A 20361-nucleotide genomic window follows, 5' to 3' on the forward strand; every position below is an offset into this window, starting at 1 on the left:
ACGTTACTTCCAACCTGGACTGACAGCTCACCAGATCTGTTTGTGATCAGACCATGGAGTCGGGGGCTGTACCAAGCGCACGTTCCTTCCCAATGCTGAGGCGATCATTCGGAAGATGGGTGTGAAGAGAGATAAGCTTTGTCGACTAAAAAACAAGGTAGGATATGCAAGAATACTAATCACTGGCGACAGTTATGCTCTCTTACTATTGAGATCCCTACATTGCGAGTTTTTTTAAGACTTTGAAACTAAAGGAAAGCGGTGACAAATGAAACAGGCACGGGTGAGGCTTGAACCCACGCTCTTCGGTTTACGAGACCGACGCCTTACCACTTGGCCACCGCGCCTTCGCATACGCATGCGAATAAGGTTGTTCAAATTATTTTTTTCTGAATCCGGTTTACATCGCCAAATGTAAACCGGAGGCAGCAACAATAAAAGGGATACTTGTCCTTAAACTCGGACGTGATGTTCTGCAGACATGTGCAGATTTCGTACTGGATTTGAGTGGGATTCTGAAATACTTCTTGCAAAGGTATTCAGTCTTTCTTGAACCTATAATAAAAAGACAGACCTGAAACTCCCTAGCTTCCAATCTCTGATGTTGCTGTCCTTAAACTCGGACGTGATGTTCTGCAGACGTGTGCATAATGTCCTGTTTTCTTGCAGTGTAGACATTTTGCTGTTCACGCTCCGCATTCATCTGCTTTGTGCGTTATTAGTCTGCAACTGTAACATGTAATGTCAGCCGTCCCCTGTTCTTCAATATCTCTTGCATGACTGCGTCCTGCTGTTGGGCTATTGTTTGTAAAGTTTGAGCGAGCGCCCCGTTCAGTGTCACTTTGTCACTGTGGTCAGAAAGCATTCTTGATTCTGCTTGAGCTGCTTCATGAATTCTAGCGACTGTAAGAGCTCTTTCTAAAGTCAGCCCTTCCTCCTGCAGCAATTTATAGTCTCTTATGTGCACATTTTTCCACAAGTTGATCTCTTAACATGTCAGTTTCCAATACTCCAAAGTCACAAAATTTAGCCAGTTCTCTTAGTGCAGTCACAAAAGCATCAACAGATTCGTCCTGAGACTAAGTTCTCTGCCTAAATTTATGCCGTTCCAAAACCACATTTCTCCGCGGTGTAAAGGAAGCGTCTAAAGCAGCTACAGTTTTTTTCTCCAGGGAGGTTGGCGAAAATCCGCTGCACGGGAGCCCCGATACAGTGCAGTAATGTAGCACGTCTCACGGCATCCTGAGCTTCTGTAGATCCACTGGCTATTTAAAAAAAATCTGTACGACTCCATCCATATCTTGTATTCCGTATACAACTCCGGGGCTCCGAGGTTCAGTAGAAGCGATGGAAAAAGCTGGGCATAAGCAAAGCTTCTCGGCGCGGCTACCATATCTTCCATGGCGCAAGCTAAACGAAAAGTCCGAAAATTAAGAAGTTCGTTTCTACTAGCAAGAGAACTAAAATCTGCACTGGACTCGCTTTGAGTCCGTCAAGCACTCATCTCTCTTAATAAAGAGACGTTTTTATATTATTTTAACTATTTTATTAACTACACAGATCACGTCCTTACACTATATATTCCTGCCTTCTACTCTCTCGTTCTGTTGTCTGGCGATGTCTACTCACTATACTACATTTAGCATGACTTCTTGTTGCAGTTGAGCTCAAAGCTGGAGATGATCTCCATATTCTACCGCACTAACTAGTCCGAAACGTAGTACACAGTACACACTTTTTAAGTGAAGTCAGGTTGTTAAAAAATTAAACCAGCGCCCTGTCACAGAAACGTACCCCAGTCTCCCGCGCAACAAGTGGGGGTACTCAGCACTATACTAACGAGGAGCGCTCGTCTGCAGCTGAGCGTCAGCTCTGTTTACTGTCAGCAGTCATTTCCTCATTTCCAAAGACTTTTTCACCTACTCTCAGCTTTTAAAGACGGTCATAAACGCTCAAGAAGTAATTCATGTCAGTTTGAAGTCTGTTTCTGTTGTCTCAGCTCTTGATAAAGAAAAGCCGTGCGTGGGAGACTCCCTCTCTGAAGAAGTTTGCCGTCACCCTCCGAGGGAGAAGAGCCATCAATCACCGAGGCAACCACTGAGACAGTCAACATTAAACACGTGAAATGCGAGATGTTGTGATTTTTTTCCCGCTTAAGGCTTCTATCGTTTCTACTCTAACGAGAAAGACCTCTTTATTAGAAGTGAGATTTTAACAAACGTCTCCAGGGTTAACTGCGACCTGAACGCAACGCCTTAGACCACCAGCCATCTTGCCTGTGGTACTTAGAGCAGCGCTCAATAAAAATGATCAGAACCCGAAAGCGCTTCTTATGCGGATCAGTATATTCCGATTCCACTGGTTCTGCAGAAGAAATAAGAAAAGCCGAACTCAAACCACTGTGGTGCCATTACGGGTACTCTGTCTGCAGCTGCTTTAAGATCTACTCACACCGTGTTGCCATTAAGGCTACCTTGTTAAAAAAAACTTATCGTCATCTTTTTGAACGTGATTATTAGACACCCGTTAAATCTCCACCGAGGTTTCTTGAGAGATCTTCAGCGAGCGAGTATTAAAAAACTACGTCGCTTCCAACCTCTGCTGTCACTGTAAACTCGGACGTGATGTTCTGCAGATGTGCAGTGTGCCTTTCCTCTTGTCGTATTCAAGAGTACTCACTGTGTGAGCTCCTCACTGCGTGTTCTGTACTCTACTGTGATTTAATTTAGATGATTACGTGGAGTAGAGTGACAAGATCTACTTGAACATTTTCGGTTTGTGAAATGAAACACACTACTGTAAATACAAGTAATGGACATTTAAAATAACCACAGTACAGCAAGAAGAGTGAAAGATAAAAGACTATTTAGAATGACATTCACAATAGAATTAAAAACGGCACAGCCGCCCGAACAGGGACTTGAACCCTGGGCCCTCAGATTAAACGTCTGATGCTCTACCGACTAAGCTATCCGGGCTCTGCAAGACAGCCAACACTGTCGGGATCCTCGGAATTCACGTGTCTCTTGTGCCGAAGAGCAGTCATACCTGACCCGTCTGGAATGACCACTGACAGACTTTATCCAGAAGCGACGGCACCACTCCCAGTAGAATGAGTGAGAAATACAGCATGACATGGGTAGTTAAGGGGCTACCACAATCCATCTTTCCTCACATTACTGATTTTTTTCAATAGCATTTTGACCTTTTTTCACATTCAGATTTTTTTCACATTTAATAAAATCTTTTAATCAACAACATTAAAAAGAAAACAAATGGAACATTTTTTGGAACAATAATAAAAAAAAACTTTCAATGCCTTGGTTGTATACGTGTGCACACCCTTTATAAAGGGAGTTGCAACAGTGCTGAAATTTAAAGAGCATTTCTGTAGAGAAAACAGCCTTGATGTTAAGCTTAGGGAGCCTGTCTTTTCGAAATTCTATTTCTTAACACCTTGCACAGCCTCCCGACAGACCAACAAATATTTGTTGGAGAAATTGGCTCACACACCGGAAGACACTAACGTTTATTTACGTTAGAGTATGTGAATAACAGTTTAACCGAAAAAGTTTGTAATTGTGATTTTGTTAAAATTCAATAAATCGTCTATCAACAGTTAGATTTTATTAAGAAATTGTTTTATTTCATAAACTATAAGACAATTCAGAGAGTTTATAGGTCATATCCGTCGCTTATGTTCTTTTAACTCTAGAGTTCAGGATCCAAACCCAGCTGCGGACGATTGTGTTTCTTGAATCTCTTGTAATCATCAAAAGTCGATGTGTAGTCCTTCAGTACTTTCTCGAGTTGTGTCATGGCTATTTTATACGATCAATACTTGTCATGCTCTTTTGCATTTTCCTTAACAAACGGAAAAAGTTCAAAGTGTGTTTATGGCTGTGCTTCTACACATCTACACGACAGCAACAGTACAGGACACGGAGTGAGGAGTTCAGGAAGCTTTCAGTTTAGTGCGGAGTTCAGAAGGAGGATTCGCTCGCTGAATGATCTCTCAGGAAATCCCGGGTGAGATTCAACAGGTGTTTTCTACAACAGCCACGCCAAGTGTGAAGCAATCTCTGGATTTCCTGAATTTGAACTAAATTATTAGTTCAAATAATTTAGGATTTAACAGAACTAAATGAGGTACATTTAAAACAGCAGCGCAACTCTGCAGCACGTCGAGTGTGCCTGCATTTAATTTTGTAAACCTGGCTCTCTCTGAACAGGAGCAAAGAGTTCTCACTCAACAGAAGATTGCGATGTGAGTACTATAACATAAAGCACCTGGAGATGCCAGGGACCGAACCCGGGACCTCATACATGCGAAGCATGCACTCTACCACTGAGCTACATCCCCGATGACAAAGTGTATGGAACAGAGTAGATGTGCAAATGCTCACTGATCACACCACTCACGAAGAATGCCTGCAGTTTCCCACTTTCGCGTTTCTTCTACTACAGAGTAAATTCATAGGAATGAAGAAATAAGGAAGGAAAAATAATGGCATCGAAGCTTCAAGAGACTGGGCACAAATTAATCTGTTATTTTTGTATCCAGTTACATGGGCGATGGTGGTTGATTCCCAGACGGGGGAGTGCTTTTTTTCTACCTCGTTACTCGACTGTCTTTCAATTCTATTTTATTTGTAAGCTTTTTGCATCTTTTAAGTGCTCTTGATTAAACTATGCATAGAAAAACAGCAGTGCTGATGATTTAATGTAAAAGGGTGAAACGACGCCCCAACCACAGGAATGGTAACAGGAAGGAACGTGTTCTTATTTAATATGTCCTTTTGAGGTGTCTTGTCAATGCACACAGGCGGTAGAGCTGAATAATTTACTTTTAGTTGTGTTTTTAAACAAAGATGGAACACGTTCTTTCTATACCAGGAAGAAAGGAGCAGACTTTACCTTTTTAGAGGCAAAAATGACACCTTATCAAAGCTAATATTAATTAAAATGACATCACAACAAAAGAGTGGAGCCTTGAGAGAATAAAGCCTTGAGTGGAGCCTTGAGCTTTCATTGGACGTCTGTGTCTCCATAACTTTGTAGGTGAGAGAGAGGAGTGTGATTATTTGCAGGTGCTTCTCGGAAGTGCGTTGGTGGTACAGGTGCCTTCCAAATAATTGAGTCAGGTTTGAATCCCAGCCAGTGCAAACCCAAATCTTTTCAAGATAATCTGTGGTCCGCTAACACATCTTTTGAAACACTACAACAGGTAACACCCGTGTGAAACATCATGAGCATCTGTTAAACCTCTCTACCTGCCCGTTCCTCACAGAGACATGACGAGGGTCTAAGGGGACATTTTGAGCCGTAGAAACATTTTATCATTCCGTACTTTCCTGTGCAGTCAGGCCAGTTCCAGTTTAACTGCGCCCGACAACGGAGGTCGTTTTGAAAACAACGAGAGTAAAGGCACACTGCACGTCTGCAGAACATCACGTCCGAGTTTAAGGACAGCAACATCAGAGATTGAAAGCTAGGGAGTTTCAGGTCTGTGTTTTTATTATAGGTTCAAGAAAATCTGAATACCTTTTCAAGAAGTATTTCAGAATCCCAGTCAAAGACAGTACGAATGCCGCATAGATCTGCATTGTACAATTAGTATACTGTTTGTCCGTTGAATCAAACACGCCTTATGAAACATTTCTAAAACAGGAGAGATCGTTAGGGAATGCGTCTTCCTGTAAAAATAAAATGACTTCAAGGGCACTATAAGCAGAGGTGTGAAAGCCTGCTCTACAGAAGAACAAAAGCCAGAGATGCCAAAGAGGTCGAGATTTCACCACGTGAGAGAAAGCATCTCAGAAAACGAAGTTGCGGTCGTTTCCACACGTTATAAAACCACTAGGTCAAACAAGAGCTGAAGAGCCGCTGTTGAAAGTAACACGGCCGAGCGCTCTAAGGAGCTGGCTTAAACCTTGAGCCTCTTCAGGAGCATCTGTTGGAGTCGCACTGCTACAGCGTATCTCCTTGTTAAGTATCCCTTTTATTGTTGTTGCTGCCTCCAGGCGATGTAAACCAGATTCAGAAAAAAAATAATTTGAACAACATTATTCCTATATTCGCTTAAAGGTACCATGGCCAAGTGGTAAGGTGTTGGTCTCGTAAACCGAAGGCTGTGGTTTCAAACCCCACCTGTGCCTGTTTCAAAGTCTTCAAAAAAACTAGCAATGTGGGAGTCTCAATAGTAAGAGAACATAACTGTTGCCAGTGATTAGTGCATATCCTGCCTTAATCCTTAGTCAACAAAGCTTGCCTCTCTTCACACCCATCTTCCGAATGATCGCCTCAGCATTGGGAAGGAACGTGCGCTTGGTACAGCCGCCCACTCCATGGTCTGATCACAAACAGATCCGGTGAGCTGTCAGTCCAGGTTGGAAGTAACTAAAGCACTAAGAATCTGACTTAGGAACGAAAAGACCGTGTTTTTTTAAATGAGTAAATAAAATAATATAAAATAATATACTGCCTGCAAGACTAAGTCAAGTTCAAGTTCAAGTTTATTGTCATTATACTCATACGCATGTATATGGTATAACGAAATGCTATTTAGCTAGCTCTCGGACATAAGTAGTACAAAGAAAAAAACACAACAACAATACAATTGTATAACAAAAGAAAGGCAGAGACAACAGCTGATGTGCAAAAAACAACAACAGGCAGTGTGCAAAACAACAAAAAGGTAACAGGTTATGTGCAAAAACACGCATCAAAAGAATGAAATAAAGGGATAGAAATGATGGGGAGTGAGCTTTTGACATGTATGGGAGAGGTAGATTTTCAATGTGTGTTTGGGTTTTTGGTAAGAAAGAAGGCACTGTGAGGTTCAGATCATAGGTGAGAGGTGAGGAGAGAGTGAGAGAGGCTGGGAGTTTAATAGTTTGATAGTGCGGGGATAAAAACTGTTTCTGAGTCTGGTAGTCCGGACCCGAATGCTCCGGTACCGTTTTCCATGTCATGCTTAACGCCACAAATTGTGTTAGTCCAGTCGTATCTATCGTCCTAAAGTTACGAAAAATCGGATGCGACTGGTGCAATCAGCACACATTTTTTTCAGGATAGTCGAGCGGTTTAAAACAGCAAATTCACAGCTTCGTGTCTTTTAAGCTTTGTGTTTCGCTCTCCAAATAGAGGCACGGGTTCAAATCCCACTCCCGACAGTCAGGCGTTTTACCCTGTCTTTTTTACCTGCCTTTACACTGTTTCAGTCTTGTTGTGCTCACTGACAATCACAGTACGAGGGAAACGGAGAAACTGCTTAGCAGAAACATAACGGACAGAAAAAAGCTTTGTAAACACGTGAATGTGATTAGCAGCAGTAAGGTATGCATTCAAATGTTTAAGGCTTATTTATAACAGCAGCAGAAGAAAGGTGCAGCACAATGCAATTTGTGAGAATTCGCGGGTTTTTATGCTGCTTGGACTTCTTTCAAGCCTATGAAGTGACCCCCGTTTTATTTTCATTTTCAAACTTCAGAACCGAATAACAAAGAGGTTTCATGTGTGACAGCATTCCGTTGCAAATACCGTTTCCACGATGTATTCAGCGACGGGAATGAAATATTTTAGCGCTGGCTCAAATGCGAGGAATTTCAGAAAAACCTGGAAAAGCAACGCTTGCAGTAAACGACAAATTTAAAGCGTGTAGTCAGCATGAACAGAACAACGCAATGCTCTGTAAAACGATCTGAAGCCGCAATTACTCTTTTATCTCGGGCAGTTCATTCCGATACGATGTTTCCGCAGAATAAATTAAATGCCGAACTTGCCGAGCAAGTTTAATACTTGCTTGTGAGCCCTAGATAAATTGGCTGCTGCAATTTCAGCAAGCGGTGTTCTGCTCAGGTTCCTGTAGTACACATTGCTGATTCCTTTTGTGAGGGCACGGGCAATCTTTCAACGATAAGGCTGAGGTGCCTGTCGAAATTGTTTCCCTTTCACTGTGTTGTATTTGCCCTACTCGTACAACATCAATTGTGATGTCATCATTGCCCATTGGTTTGTGTCTTGTTGTCATTGTGTATTTTACATTACAGGAACTGAAAGTACTGAACTGAAGGTACTGAAGGTAGGAACTGAAAGTACAGACTGCTTTAATTATAAGAAAGTTTTTTTTCTGCTGTTCTTTTTCCTGATGTATTGGTATTTGAAGGCCATTGGGCAGCAAGGATTTATCTTCCTGAACTCTCTATATAAGATATGGGTCCATGATCATCTTAGTTTAGATGTACCTTTTAAAGGTGGTATTATTCTCCATTGTTCAGCCTTCAGACATACTTGGAAAGTTTTAGGCACAGACATAATCTTTCTTAATCCCCTTTTATCCTGAGGTGACGTCCCAGACGAGCTTGCCCCCTGGGAATATTCACTGTGCTCTTCAGGATTTTTTTCTGATTCTACACAGATTTTTTCTCCTTCTAACATGTCACCACTGTCTGTGCTGCCGTGTGCAGCCCATGCCTCTTCTGTATCTTCTGATGAACTTCTGAGCTCTGTGTTGCCTTCCAAACTATGTCCCTCACTTTGACTTGAAATATGGACTATAGATTGTGTACTGTCATCTGGTTTGGAATCCTTACCAATACTCACCTCCTTCTGCGCCCTAAGCACTTGGATTCTTACTTTTTTTCTATCTTCATGCCAAATCACTGATAACCATTTCCTGTTGCTGGAGTAATCCTCTCCAAGGACTCTGTTTGACAGTGTTGACCACATATTGTCATGCCACCTAATTTTTTTTTCTATCTTAGAAAACTTCAGAAATTCTTTGATCTCACTCCCTACTCCACCAGCCCTTGACCACAGCTCTGGCCTCCTACTCCTCTGTCCTCCTTTAACATGTGGCATTGCCAACAATCTGAAAAATAGGGAACACATCTGAATGAAGTGGAAACATAATTGAAATTCAACTCCCAATGGATGTTAAGAGTGTAGGAGTGCAACAGATGTACAAGTCCATTAAATGTTTTTATTTCTGTGTTTAATTTTTGAGGGACCCTATATTTTGATATAGCATCAATCACAAAACAGCATTCTGTCAATGTCACAACCACCAGACCGGGGAGATCAACTCACAAAAGAACTAACCAGTACCAGCAGTGGGTTAATAATAACATGTGTTAATCCACCAGTACATGCTCTACTGTGCGGCAAGCAGCATTGTTTTAACCATCCAAACCCGCTTCCCGCTACTCGGTATTGAGTCTTCTCTTTGAGAGCTCTACCTCGCATTTACTCTGAATATCGCTTACTGGTTACTGAACTCCCTTTTGCCTCTGGACCTTGGACCTCACCTTCCGATTTGGATTGTTTGTTTCTCTCTGTACTTCAAGTATTTCAATCTACCTTTCACCTAACAATCTCACCTGACGTTCTGGATTGTTCACCTGTCTCAATAACTACTTGCTCCTGCATCTGCACAGGATCTGCATACCTTTTCACTGAGGATTTCTGACAGTCAAAGCCACATAAAAAAACTAGAAAAGAAGTATGTGTTTCTTAAAAAAAATACCCCCAAATTGTTTTTGTTTTTTTTTAAGTCAACATATCTGGGTTGTGTTTGCAAGATTTTTAAAAATTGCAAAGTTTGTGTGGGTATGATTGTAAAAAATCAAATCATAACTGAAGAAGTCTCCATGGTCAAAACATTGCGTTTTCTTCTTCTCTTTTCAGCATGGAATAAACCTATTACTTGTTCCTTGGAGAATACCATGTGCCAATAAGATATGATCACTGTATTGACCATATACAATTTCTTGCATTAGGAATTCCTATTTTGCATACCCCAGCTTGCTCTCCTTGAGATACACATACAGGGAGAGTAGCTGGGGGTCAGAGCACAGGGTCAGCCATTTATACGGCACCCCTGGAGCAGTTGGGGTTAAGGGCCTTGTTCAGGAGCCCAATGGAGTAGGATTCCTCTGCCGACCGTGGGATGTAAACCAGCAACCTTCCAGCCACAGGTGCAGATCCTTAGCCACAGAGCCACCGCTCTGCCAAATGTGCCAATTCTTTAGAAAGAAGTCCAAAAGAATGCAAATTTACTTTTTTAAAATAGCTGTTGTAAATAACATAAGTGGCTATTGAAGAGTACATACAAGCACAGAGACAAGTTAATAAACTTGGAATGACTACTTACAGCTCTGGAAAGACCGAAGATATTGTTTCCAGTTGTTAAGGAACAAGTAATAGGTTTATTCCATGCTGAAAAAAAGAAGAGAGAAAACAATGTTTCGGTCGTGGAGCGTTCTTCAGGTGTGAGAGAGAGAAGGCAGTAGGCAAAGGTAATGTACAGATGCAGCCATTCAAAGTGAGCGGTACAGACACGTACCGCAGGTATAATGACACGGGGTACCGCGGTGCGTGATTGGTTGACCGACAGGGGCACTCGTGGTCCATTGGTCTGTCGTAGAAAGACTTACTGTAAACGTCTTTACTGTGCCCGTTGTAGATATTGAATTTTACCACTGAAGGGAAATCTTAATAGCTGAGCATAAAAAGAATAGGAGCATACTGTAACGCGTGTGAAGGCCATAAACGATATTAATTTTGGAATGTAAACATACAGTATATAGCTGGTCTTGGTACTTTAAAGAAAAAAATACACACCAGTATTCCATTTCTCCCTAAACATTGTAAGCTTCGAAGTCTTTAACTAATGTGATACCGGAGTCAACAAGCATACTTTTAGAATTTGATTAAAAGGGAATATAATATGGAATCGCGTATCTAAAGAATTTAATAACGGTATGATTATATCCGTGTACTGTGGCAGGGCTGTGTAGGGCTGTTTCGCCTGCCTGGTCATGCGAGCTGTCTTGTAGCCTACTGGTCTAGGTGTGTGACTACCAACTGGCAGGTTGTGTGTTCGAATCCAGCTGGTGCTGGACTTTTATTTTAACAAACATTTCTTCGAAAAAATAGGTAAGCGATATTATGGACAATCAATTGACTTTTATATTTCAAAATATCGCAACATGATCGATATTTGCGATATTTTGAACATATCTTCCCTTCTGACAGCGGTTCCTGCTTCTATTGTGTGTGTGTGTGCAACAGTAAATTTTTATAGAGAAATGGAGGCTGGACAGTATGCGTTACAATATAAACATTTATATTGATTTAAATCGTGTTCTGATTTAAATCGCAAACGCGTGTTTAATTATGTGTTTTTTAATCATAATCAGGCTAATGCATTTCTACATTTTCTGTATGAACCAGCTTAGAGGTTCATACAGAAAGACAGCTTGTGTTTAAATTGAGTGTAAGGTAATTTATGCTTCTAAAGTCATGGTCAGTATTATTGTACTGTGCTGTACTGTGTCACATTATTTTATAGCGTTTTTATTGCGTTATTAAATCCGGTGGCGCTGTGTTAGTTTCCTGACTCACATTACTTAAACTGTGACACTGATCATTCATCTCTAAATAAACTTTATTTTATATAGCGTTTTAAGCGAATAGGTAATTAGATTGCTCATAAACCTAATCACTTTTTCTACATAAACACAGCGTGATTGCTCTCTGAAAATGCTTTTCCTTTATTTTTAAAGTAGGCTCAGATTTCAACTATAGATCGTATTATTATAAACTTTCTTGGAAAAATGTATTTTATGTAAACCATGTTTGCTATTAATTCATTTAGGGCTAAAATACATTAATTGTCTTCCAATCGAGTCGAGTTGACATTGGAAGCCTGCCACACCCGGACTGTTAAACCAACGCATGAGCACGTCAAAGCCCATTGAGCCAGTATTGGCTTTAGTATTTAGTATTTAGTATATTGTAACGCTTACGGCAGACAGGCACTGTGTAGGAGCCGACACACCAGAGCAGCGCATCGAGGGAGTGTCTGCATTTATAACTTAGTTTTTAAAATTAGTCAAGCAATACGAAGCATCTCCTTTTACTTAGTGCCTGAGCATACTGCAACGCGTGTGAAGCCCATAAACGATATTAATTTTGGAACTTAAACATACAGTATATGGCTGGTCTCGGTACTTTAAAGAAAACATACACACCAGTATTCCATTTCTCCCTAAACATTTTAAGCATCGAAGTCTTTAACTAACGCGATACCAGAGTCAACAAGCATACTTTTAGAATTTGATTAAAAGGGAATATAATATGGAATCACGTATCTCAAGAATTTAAAGACCAGACAATCGCAAACTCGTTTTCAATAAAATTATTTTATTCATTCAGCAGTTTGTGAGAGGGACATCCAGCAGGGAGAGACACACACACCGGTTTTCATTGACAAAATTGTTTTTTTTCAATTCCTCTTGTCTAACAGGAATGTTTTGTTTGTGGACAGACTGTTAGACAAGAGGAAAAGACCGCCTCCTCCTACGAAGCATTTCGTTGATACAATCACGAATTCTTTTCCAGTCGTACGCAGCAAGGGTTGAAAATCTCCGATTCACCATCGTAATAATGGTTTCCCGGAGATTACAAGGCAAGGCACTTTATCCTCTGGACCCATCGAAATTTACAGACGTGGTCCACCCCCAGTAAATTTCACAAGTCACAAGATTTCGAAACACGAGGGCGGCGTAGCGGTCGGCTCTTGCTTTCCCGTCTATGCCGATGCACTGCAAGTACAACCCCCCCTCCATCTCCTGGGTGATGGGTAGCAGTTGGACATCTGGGAGAATTATTCGTCCCACTGGCATCTGTGAATTCCGCTGTGCTTCCTGGGGGGAGCTAGCCGGCAGGGACAGCATCAACAGATTCCTGCGCGGTGGTGAACTGAGAGGCCGGGATGGAGTGTCCTGAGGCGGTGTGTGCTCTGCGGTGGGCAGAGCTTCCGCCAGGCATTGCAGCCTGCGCGGCGGGGAGAGGCACTTTTCGGGAGACAGCTGCTCAACTGTTTGACTGCTGGAACTCTAGCCTCCCAATCCTCCCCAGTAATGCATCGTAATGCTCCCGCTGCTGCCGAAATGTCTCCATACAGGTGCTGCTTCTACAGGTTGGCACCCTGGCCAGTGGCCGAGAGCAGAGACCCACGGCCTGTGGCAAAATAACATAATTCATGTAAGAAATAAAGTCACACAGTAGTATTCATCAGTCGCGGAACAGAAGTCAAAATAAACTTTTCTTTTTTTCCGTCTTACCGCTTTCTTTTTTACTGTCCTGGTGGTAGATTTCGAAGATCGTTTCGCCCGTGCGGTGTTTTCTTGAAGAACAGGCTACGAAGAAATAATTATAATTGAATTTAAAATTCAAAACGGCAATAATACCTTGTAATATGCGCTGTAATCGCGTATTTCAGATGAAGTCTGCTGTATTTGCTTACCCTTCGCTCTTTGGAAGCTGGGGCGGCAGAAGCACCCCGTCTCTTCCCGTAAAAGGTCTTGGTCTCCATACTGTACTGTGGTCGCTGTAGTGCAGGTTCGCAGTTTTTTTTGTGATGGGAGCTCACCCAATCCCTTTGTGTATTTATGCTATATTCACATGTACGGCTAGAATGTTCATTGTCTTCCAATGAAAGGCGGGTGCCTCTTGCCGAAGTCGGGAGACATTAGAGGCTTGCCACACCCGGACTGTTAAACCAACGCATTAGCACGTCAAACCCCATTGAGGAGCCGGGCGCAATAATTGTTTTGTCCCTTGATTTACTGATCTGCATTAATTATGGAAATCGAGTTCCTGCTCTTTGCAGACGACCTGGTCCCGCTGTCGCCCACAGAACAGAGGCTGCGCCAGAACCTGGCGCTGCTGGAGCAGCACTGTCAGACCTGGGCGCCGACAGTCAATCTGGACAAGACCAGAGTTATGGTTTTCCAGAAAAAAAGCCAGACCTCAGGGAAACAGGTACAAATTCACACTTAACAACACATTAACACCTAACAACGGGAGCAGGGACGAATAAGGCCAGTACCCACTATTGTTAAACATACAGAAAAGAATATTAAAGTATTGAATATTAGTATTGGCTTTAGTATTAGCCATACAGAACATTAAAGTGCCCCTTTTCCATTCAGCAGGTGCCTGAGCCGCTGTGTCCTATCTTCTGACAGTCACCGTTGTGAATGTCTGTAGAGTGTATCTTATTTTTAGTACTAAAATAAATACTTAGTACTTTAGTACTAAGTACTAAAATACTAGTACCGAGGGAGCGTCTGCATTTATAACTTCGTTTTTAAAATTAGTCAAGCAATATGAAGCATCTCCTTTTACTTTTAAGTCCCATAAATACATTGAGCACAGCTACTCACCACTTAAGATTGCTTTTTGATACCATCCTTACACAAAGCAGAAACTTTCCGATGACATACAGTACAAGTGGAAAGATTACAGATTTTAATCGTCTTTAATTTTGTTACGTTATACGTTTTAGGAACGTTTCATCTAAACAAACACCACAAAACTATTCTCGATTGTATTTCTGAATGTTATGTTACACCTACAGTAGTTCACTGCTTTAAATACATCGAAAAAAGAAAGTTATGTGTAGGACTTTAGATCTTTTTTTCTGAAGCAAGGAAAATCTAATCATGTTTCTCTATAACAATAATAAAAAACTTTATTTTATATATCACCTTTAAAAGTGGCATCTCAAAGCAATACAGTAGATCGAAAAACAGTTAAAAGGGACCAAAGTAAATACCAGACAAACACAAACGCGTTTTTAATAAAATGCTTTTATTCATTCAGCAGAGAGTGAGAGGGACATCCAGCAGAGAGAGACACACACACCGGTTTCCATTGACAAAATAGTTTTTTTTCAATTCCTCTTGTCAAACAGGAATGTTTTGTTTGTGGACAGACTGTTAGACTAGAGGAAAAGAGCGCCTCCTTCTACGAAGCATTTCGTTGATCCGATCACTAATTCTTTTCCAGTCGCACGAAGTAAGGGTTGTAAAGCGCGAAGTAAAGCGCTGATTCTCATGGAATGTGTTCCGCCGGGGATTCAAAAAAATTATTTGACAAAATTTGTTTTTTTTCAATTCCTCTTGTCTAACAGGAATGTTTTGTTTGTGGACAGACTGTCCACAAACGTGAGACTGTCTTTCTCAGACTTACATTCCCGAATGTCCCCCGCCCCGGTCAACAATCCTAGGAAGAACACGAAACAGCCTGTTAATAAAATGTTTACAATTTTGTTCGGTCAGTTCTTCCTCCCAGAATTTACAGATTGCATCGATCAGTTCCTGCTTTGTGACGGGCTTAGCAGTTTTCCGAACGTAGTCTTTCAACGAATGCCAAACCATCTCTATCGGATTTAGATCTGGGGATTCGGCTGGAGTTTTCACCCAGTTCACTCCTTCTGCTATAAGCCTCGCCCTTGCTGCTGTTTGTTTCGGATCGTTGTCTTGAAAGAGACGGTGCCTTGATCCAAACTGCTCCCTGATATATGGGGCAGCATGCTGTGTGACCACAACTTCCTCGAAGAATACACGGTCCATAATTCCTTTGAAAATAAGAAGTGGTCCCGGGCCTCTTCTAGATATACCCCCCCAGACGTGAACCTTCAGTGGATGTTTGGGCTTTGGCTTGTCCACATATCTCCCCTTTTTGCAAAATGCCATTGTTGAAAACTGTTCCAGAGCCACTGTTGTTTCGTCGGTGAAAAGAACATCCTGAAATGCCTCCCCCTGTTCAATCCATTGGAGCGCTTGCTTGAGTCTTTCCTCTTTGTTTTTTTGCCTTATCATGGGGCATGTGTTGGTTTTTCTGTATCTCCATCCAAGCCTCCTGCGTACTCTTCTTATCGATGTCGGGCTAATGTTCGCACCGAGGTCAGCCCATAGCCGTCTTTGGACTTGCATCGCCGGTAGTTCATCATTTTCATCAGTCAGTTTGTCGACAGCTCGCACAATAAGACTTGGAAAAAAAAAGAGATCAGTAGTTAGCTTTAAAAATAATGTGCGTAGTTGTATTTACATGCAAGAAAGGTATTTTTAGAAATTTATTTACCTTTGAATCGTCCTTGGTTTAGATTCTCTTTGCCTCCTCTTCCCTTTATAATGCCGTCTCACTGTGCTTTCAGAAACGAAGATGTCCATCGAAGCCAACTGCTGTACAATGTCCCGTGTTGACTTCCCGTTTCTTTTCATCTTCATTATTTGGTGTGAGAGAGTCTTCGTGATTTTAGTCATTGTCCGTCCCCTTACCAAAGCGATACAGTGGTGCAGCTTGAATTCTGTACCTATATACTGTATGGTATGGTACAGATAAAACTTACACCATACCGATGAGCTAATGCCAGGGAAAGACACTCCTATTTTATTTAAAACACAATACACCAGGAAATGTGTCTGATGCATTAGCAAGTTAAAACAATTGGGTCGAAAACCTGGGCGTAACACCATTTCCTTTTTCTGATCATTCGCTTTCTGGATACACATTTCACCTGTCCTGTTCTTTGTTTTCCTGGTTTGCTGATTATGCCTGCTGTGGTCCACTCCTACCCTCACACCTAAAGAATACTATTTTAAATTTCTTGGCGCAGTTCATTAACCCTTGTATGTGCTGTCCGCGCCCAAAATGCAATTTAAAAAAAGTCAAAAACCGCGCTCAAAATGCAATTTAGAGCTTAATAAGATACACTCCACAGGCATTCACAACAGCAACATATGAAACGTTTATTTTTTAATCGCTGTCTAAGGAAATCTCAGTATAACTTTGTTCATGAACAAACAGTGGCATGTTACATTATTATTAGTTTTTTTGTTAACAAGGCTCGCCAGCTAATGTGAATTGAAACCTGTCTTGCTAGCTTTTAAAGTCGTGCATGTGTAAACGACAATTGAAATAGAGAAAAAAGACCTGACTGACAAGCCGATACATACTCTTAGAGTTTGATTAATAGGGAATATAATACAAAAATATAGTACTAAAAAAGGTACTACCAATTTTAAAGGTGATTTTACTTTTAAATAAAAATTTGAATCCCCTGCGGAACACATTCCATAAGAATCAGCGGTTTTACAGTACATATCGCCTTTAAAGGTGGCTTCTCAAAACGCTTTACAGGATAAAAACAACCAGAACAGCAACAACAACAATATTGTATTTCATTGCACTTTGAAAACCAAGTAATAACTTAACTATACGTACAAACGTTTCATATGCTGCTGTTGTGAATGCCTGTGGAGTGTATCTTATTTGCCTAGCGAAGCGCTAGTTTAGTACTATAAAATACTATTAAAATCTGTAATCTTTCCACTTGTACTGTGAGTCATCGGAAAGTTTCTGCTTTTTGTAAGGATGGTATCAAAAAGCAATCTTAAGTGGTGAGAAAGCTGTGCTCAATGTATTTAAGGGACTTAAAAGTAAAAGGAGATGCTTCATATTGCTTGACTAATTTTAAAAACAAAGTTATAAATGCAGACGCTCCCTCGGTGCCGCGCCGGGTGTAAATATCAAAATATACATACCCAACACTGATTGTACCCATCTGTCATGCAAATAAAACACCTTGAATTGAATTGAATTGAGGGAGAGAGGGGGGAAAGGGGAGAGAGATAACCAGGACTCAAGGCAAATAAGATACACTCCACAGGCATTCACAACAGCAACATATGAAACGTTTGCACGTATAGTTAAGTTATTACTTGGTTTTCAAAGTGCAATGAAATACAATATTGTTGTTGTTGCTGTTCTGGTTGTTTTTATCCTGTAAAGCGTTTTGAGAAGCCACCTTTAAAGGCGATATGTACTGTAAAACCGCTGATTCTTATGGAATGTGTTCCGCAGGGGATTCAAATTTTTATTTATTTTTTAATTGCGTATCTAAGGAAATCTCAGTATAACTTTGTTCATGAACAAACAGTGGCATGTTACATTATTATTCGTTTTTTTGTTAACAAGGCTCGCCAGCTAATGTGAATCGAAACCTGTCTTGCTAGCTTTTAAAGTCGTGCATGTGTAAACGACAATTCAAATAGAGAAAAAAAGACCTGACTGACAAGATTTAATTAATGCACATCAGTAAATCAAGGGACAAAACAACTATTGCGCCAGGGTCCTCAATGGGCTTTGACGTGCTAATGCGGTGGTTTAACAGTCCGGGTGTGGCAAGCCTCTAATGTCTCCCGACTTCGGCAAAAGGCACCCGCTTTTCATTGGAAGACAATGAACACTCTAGCCATACATGTGAATATAGCATAAATACACCAAGGGATTGGGTGAGCTCCCATCACAAAAAAAAAACTGCGAACCTGCACTACAGCGACCATAGTACAATATGGAGACCAAGACCTTTTACGGGAAGAGACGGGGTGCTTCTGCCGCCCCAGCTTCCAAAGAGTGAAGGGTAAGCAAATACAGCAGACTTCATCTGAAATACGCGATTACAGCGCATATTACAAGGTATTATTGCCGTTTTGAATTTTAAATTCAATTATAATTATTTCTTCGTAGCCTGTTCTTCAAGAAAACACCGCACGGGCGAAACGATCTTCGAAATCTACCACCAGGACAGTAAAAAAGAAAGCGGTAAGACGGAAAAAAAGAAAAGTTTATTTTGACTTCTGTTCCGCGACTGATGAATACTACTGTGTGACTTTATTTCTTACATGAATTATGTTATTTTGCCACAGGCCGTGGGTCTCTGCTCTCGGCCACTGGCCAGGGTGCCAACCTGTAGAAGCAACACCTGTGTGGAGACTTTTCGGCAGCAGTGGGAGCAGTACGACGCATTACTGGGGAGGATTGGGAGGCTAGAGACACTCCTGAAAATGCAGAGGAAGGAGACAGTATTTTCCAGCAGTCAAACAGTTGAGCAGCTGTCTCCCGAAAAGTGCCTCTCCCCGCCGCGCAGGTTGCAATGCCTGGCGGAAGCTCTGCCCCCCGCAGAGCACAAACCGCCTCAGGACACTCCATCCCGGCCTCTCCGCTCACTACCGCGCAGGAATTTGTTGATGCTGTTCCCGCCGTCTATCTCCCCCCAGGAAGCACCATTTACAGAGCGGAATTCACAGACGCCAGTGGGACGAATAATTCTCCCAGATATCCAACTGTTACCCATCACTCAGGAGATGGAGGGGGGGGGGTTGTACTTGCAGTGCATCGGCATAGACGGGAAAGCAAGAGCCGACCGCTACGCCGCCCTCGTGTTTCGAAATCTTGTGACTTTTGAAATTTACTGGGGGTGGACCACGTCTGTAAATTTCGATGGGTCCAGAGGCAAAAGTGCCTTGCCTTGCAATCTCCGGGAAACCATTAGTAGCATGGTGAATCGGAGATTCTCAACCCTTACTGCGTGCGACTGGAAAAGAATTAGTGATCGGATCAAGGAAATGCTTCGTAGAAGGAGGCGCTCTTTTCCTCTAGTCTAACAGTCTGTCCACAGCAAAACATTCCTGTTAGACAAGAGGAATTGAAAAAAAACAATTTTGTCAATGGAAACCGGTGTGTGTGTCTCTCCCTGCTGGATGTCCCTCTCACTCTCTGCTGAATGAATAAAAGCATTTTATTAAAAACACGTTTGTGTTTGTCTGGTATTTACTTTGGTCCCTTTTAACTGTTTTTCCCATCTACTTTTTTGCTTTGAGATGCCACTTTTAAAGGTGATATGTAAAATAATGTTTTTTATTATTGTTATAGAGAAACATGATCAGATTTTCCCTGGTTCAGAAAAAAATATCTAAAGTGCTACACATAACTTTCTTAATTCGATGTATTTAAAGCAGTGAACTACTGTAGGTGTAACATAACATTCAGAAATACAATCTCATATTTGAAAAATAAAAACGATTACAATCTAATCCTTCCACGTTTGATCCCAAAATCCCAAGAAATATAAATCTAAACGGGTAGAAAGGTATGCTGAAAGTTTATTAAGATACTTAGAAGACAAAGATACTGTATCAATTTATGTTGCATTAGCCTGATTATGATTAAAAAACACATATAATTAAACTCGCGTTTGCGATTTAAATCAGAACACAATTTAAATCAATATAAATGTTTATATTGTAACGCATACTGTCCAGCCTGCATTTCTCTATAAAAATTTACTCTATTGCACACACACACACACACACGAAGCAGGAAGCAGAAACAGGGACCATTGTCAGAAGGGAAGAAGGTGACTATTCATTGTTATCAAAAATGACTTAGAATCGATCATGTTGTGATATTTTGAAATATAAAAGTCAATTGATTGTCCATAATATCGCTATTCTATTTTTTTGAAGAAATGTTTGCACAAGCTTGATTTGAACACACAACCCGTGAGTTGATAGTTGGGCACGTAGACCAGTAGGCTACAAGGGAAGCTGCATGAAGAGAGAGGCGAAACAGCCCTACACAGCCCTGTCGCAGTACACGAATATAATCATATCGTTATTAAATTCTTTAGATACGCGATTCCATATTATATTAGCAGAAAAGCTT

The 20361-nt window shown here is 41.2% G+C and overlaps 3 non-coding genes across 3 annotated transcripts; all 3 read right to left on the reverse strand.

Moving 5' to 3' along the window:
• Positions 1-275: 275 nt before the first annotated feature.
• Positions 276-347, reverse strand: trnat-cgu (transfer RNA threonine (anticodon CGU)). The gene has a single exon. It is a non-coding gene; the product is annotated as a tRNA-Thr (tRNA).
• Positions 348-2905: 2558 nt separating this feature from the next.
• On the reverse strand, positions 2906-2978 carry trnak-uuu (transfer RNA lysine (anticodon UUU)). The gene has a single exon. It is a non-coding gene; the product is annotated as a tRNA-Lys (tRNA).
• Positions 2979-4291: 1313 nt separating this feature from the next.
• On the reverse strand, positions 4292-4363 carry trnaa-cgc (transfer RNA alanine (anticodon CGC)). The gene has a single exon. It is a non-coding gene; the product is annotated as a tRNA-Ala (tRNA).
• Between the last annotated feature and the right edge of the window lie 15998 nt (positions 4364-20361).

This window comes from Lepisosteus oculatus, chromosome 14 (genome assembly GCF_040954835.1).
Source record: "Lepisosteus oculatus isolate fLepOcu1 chromosome 14, fLepOcu1.hap2, whole genome shotgun sequence".
NCBI classification, from domain to species: domain Eukaryota; kingdom Metazoa; phylum Chordata; class Actinopteri; order Semionotiformes; family Lepisosteidae; genus Lepisosteus; species Lepisosteus oculatus.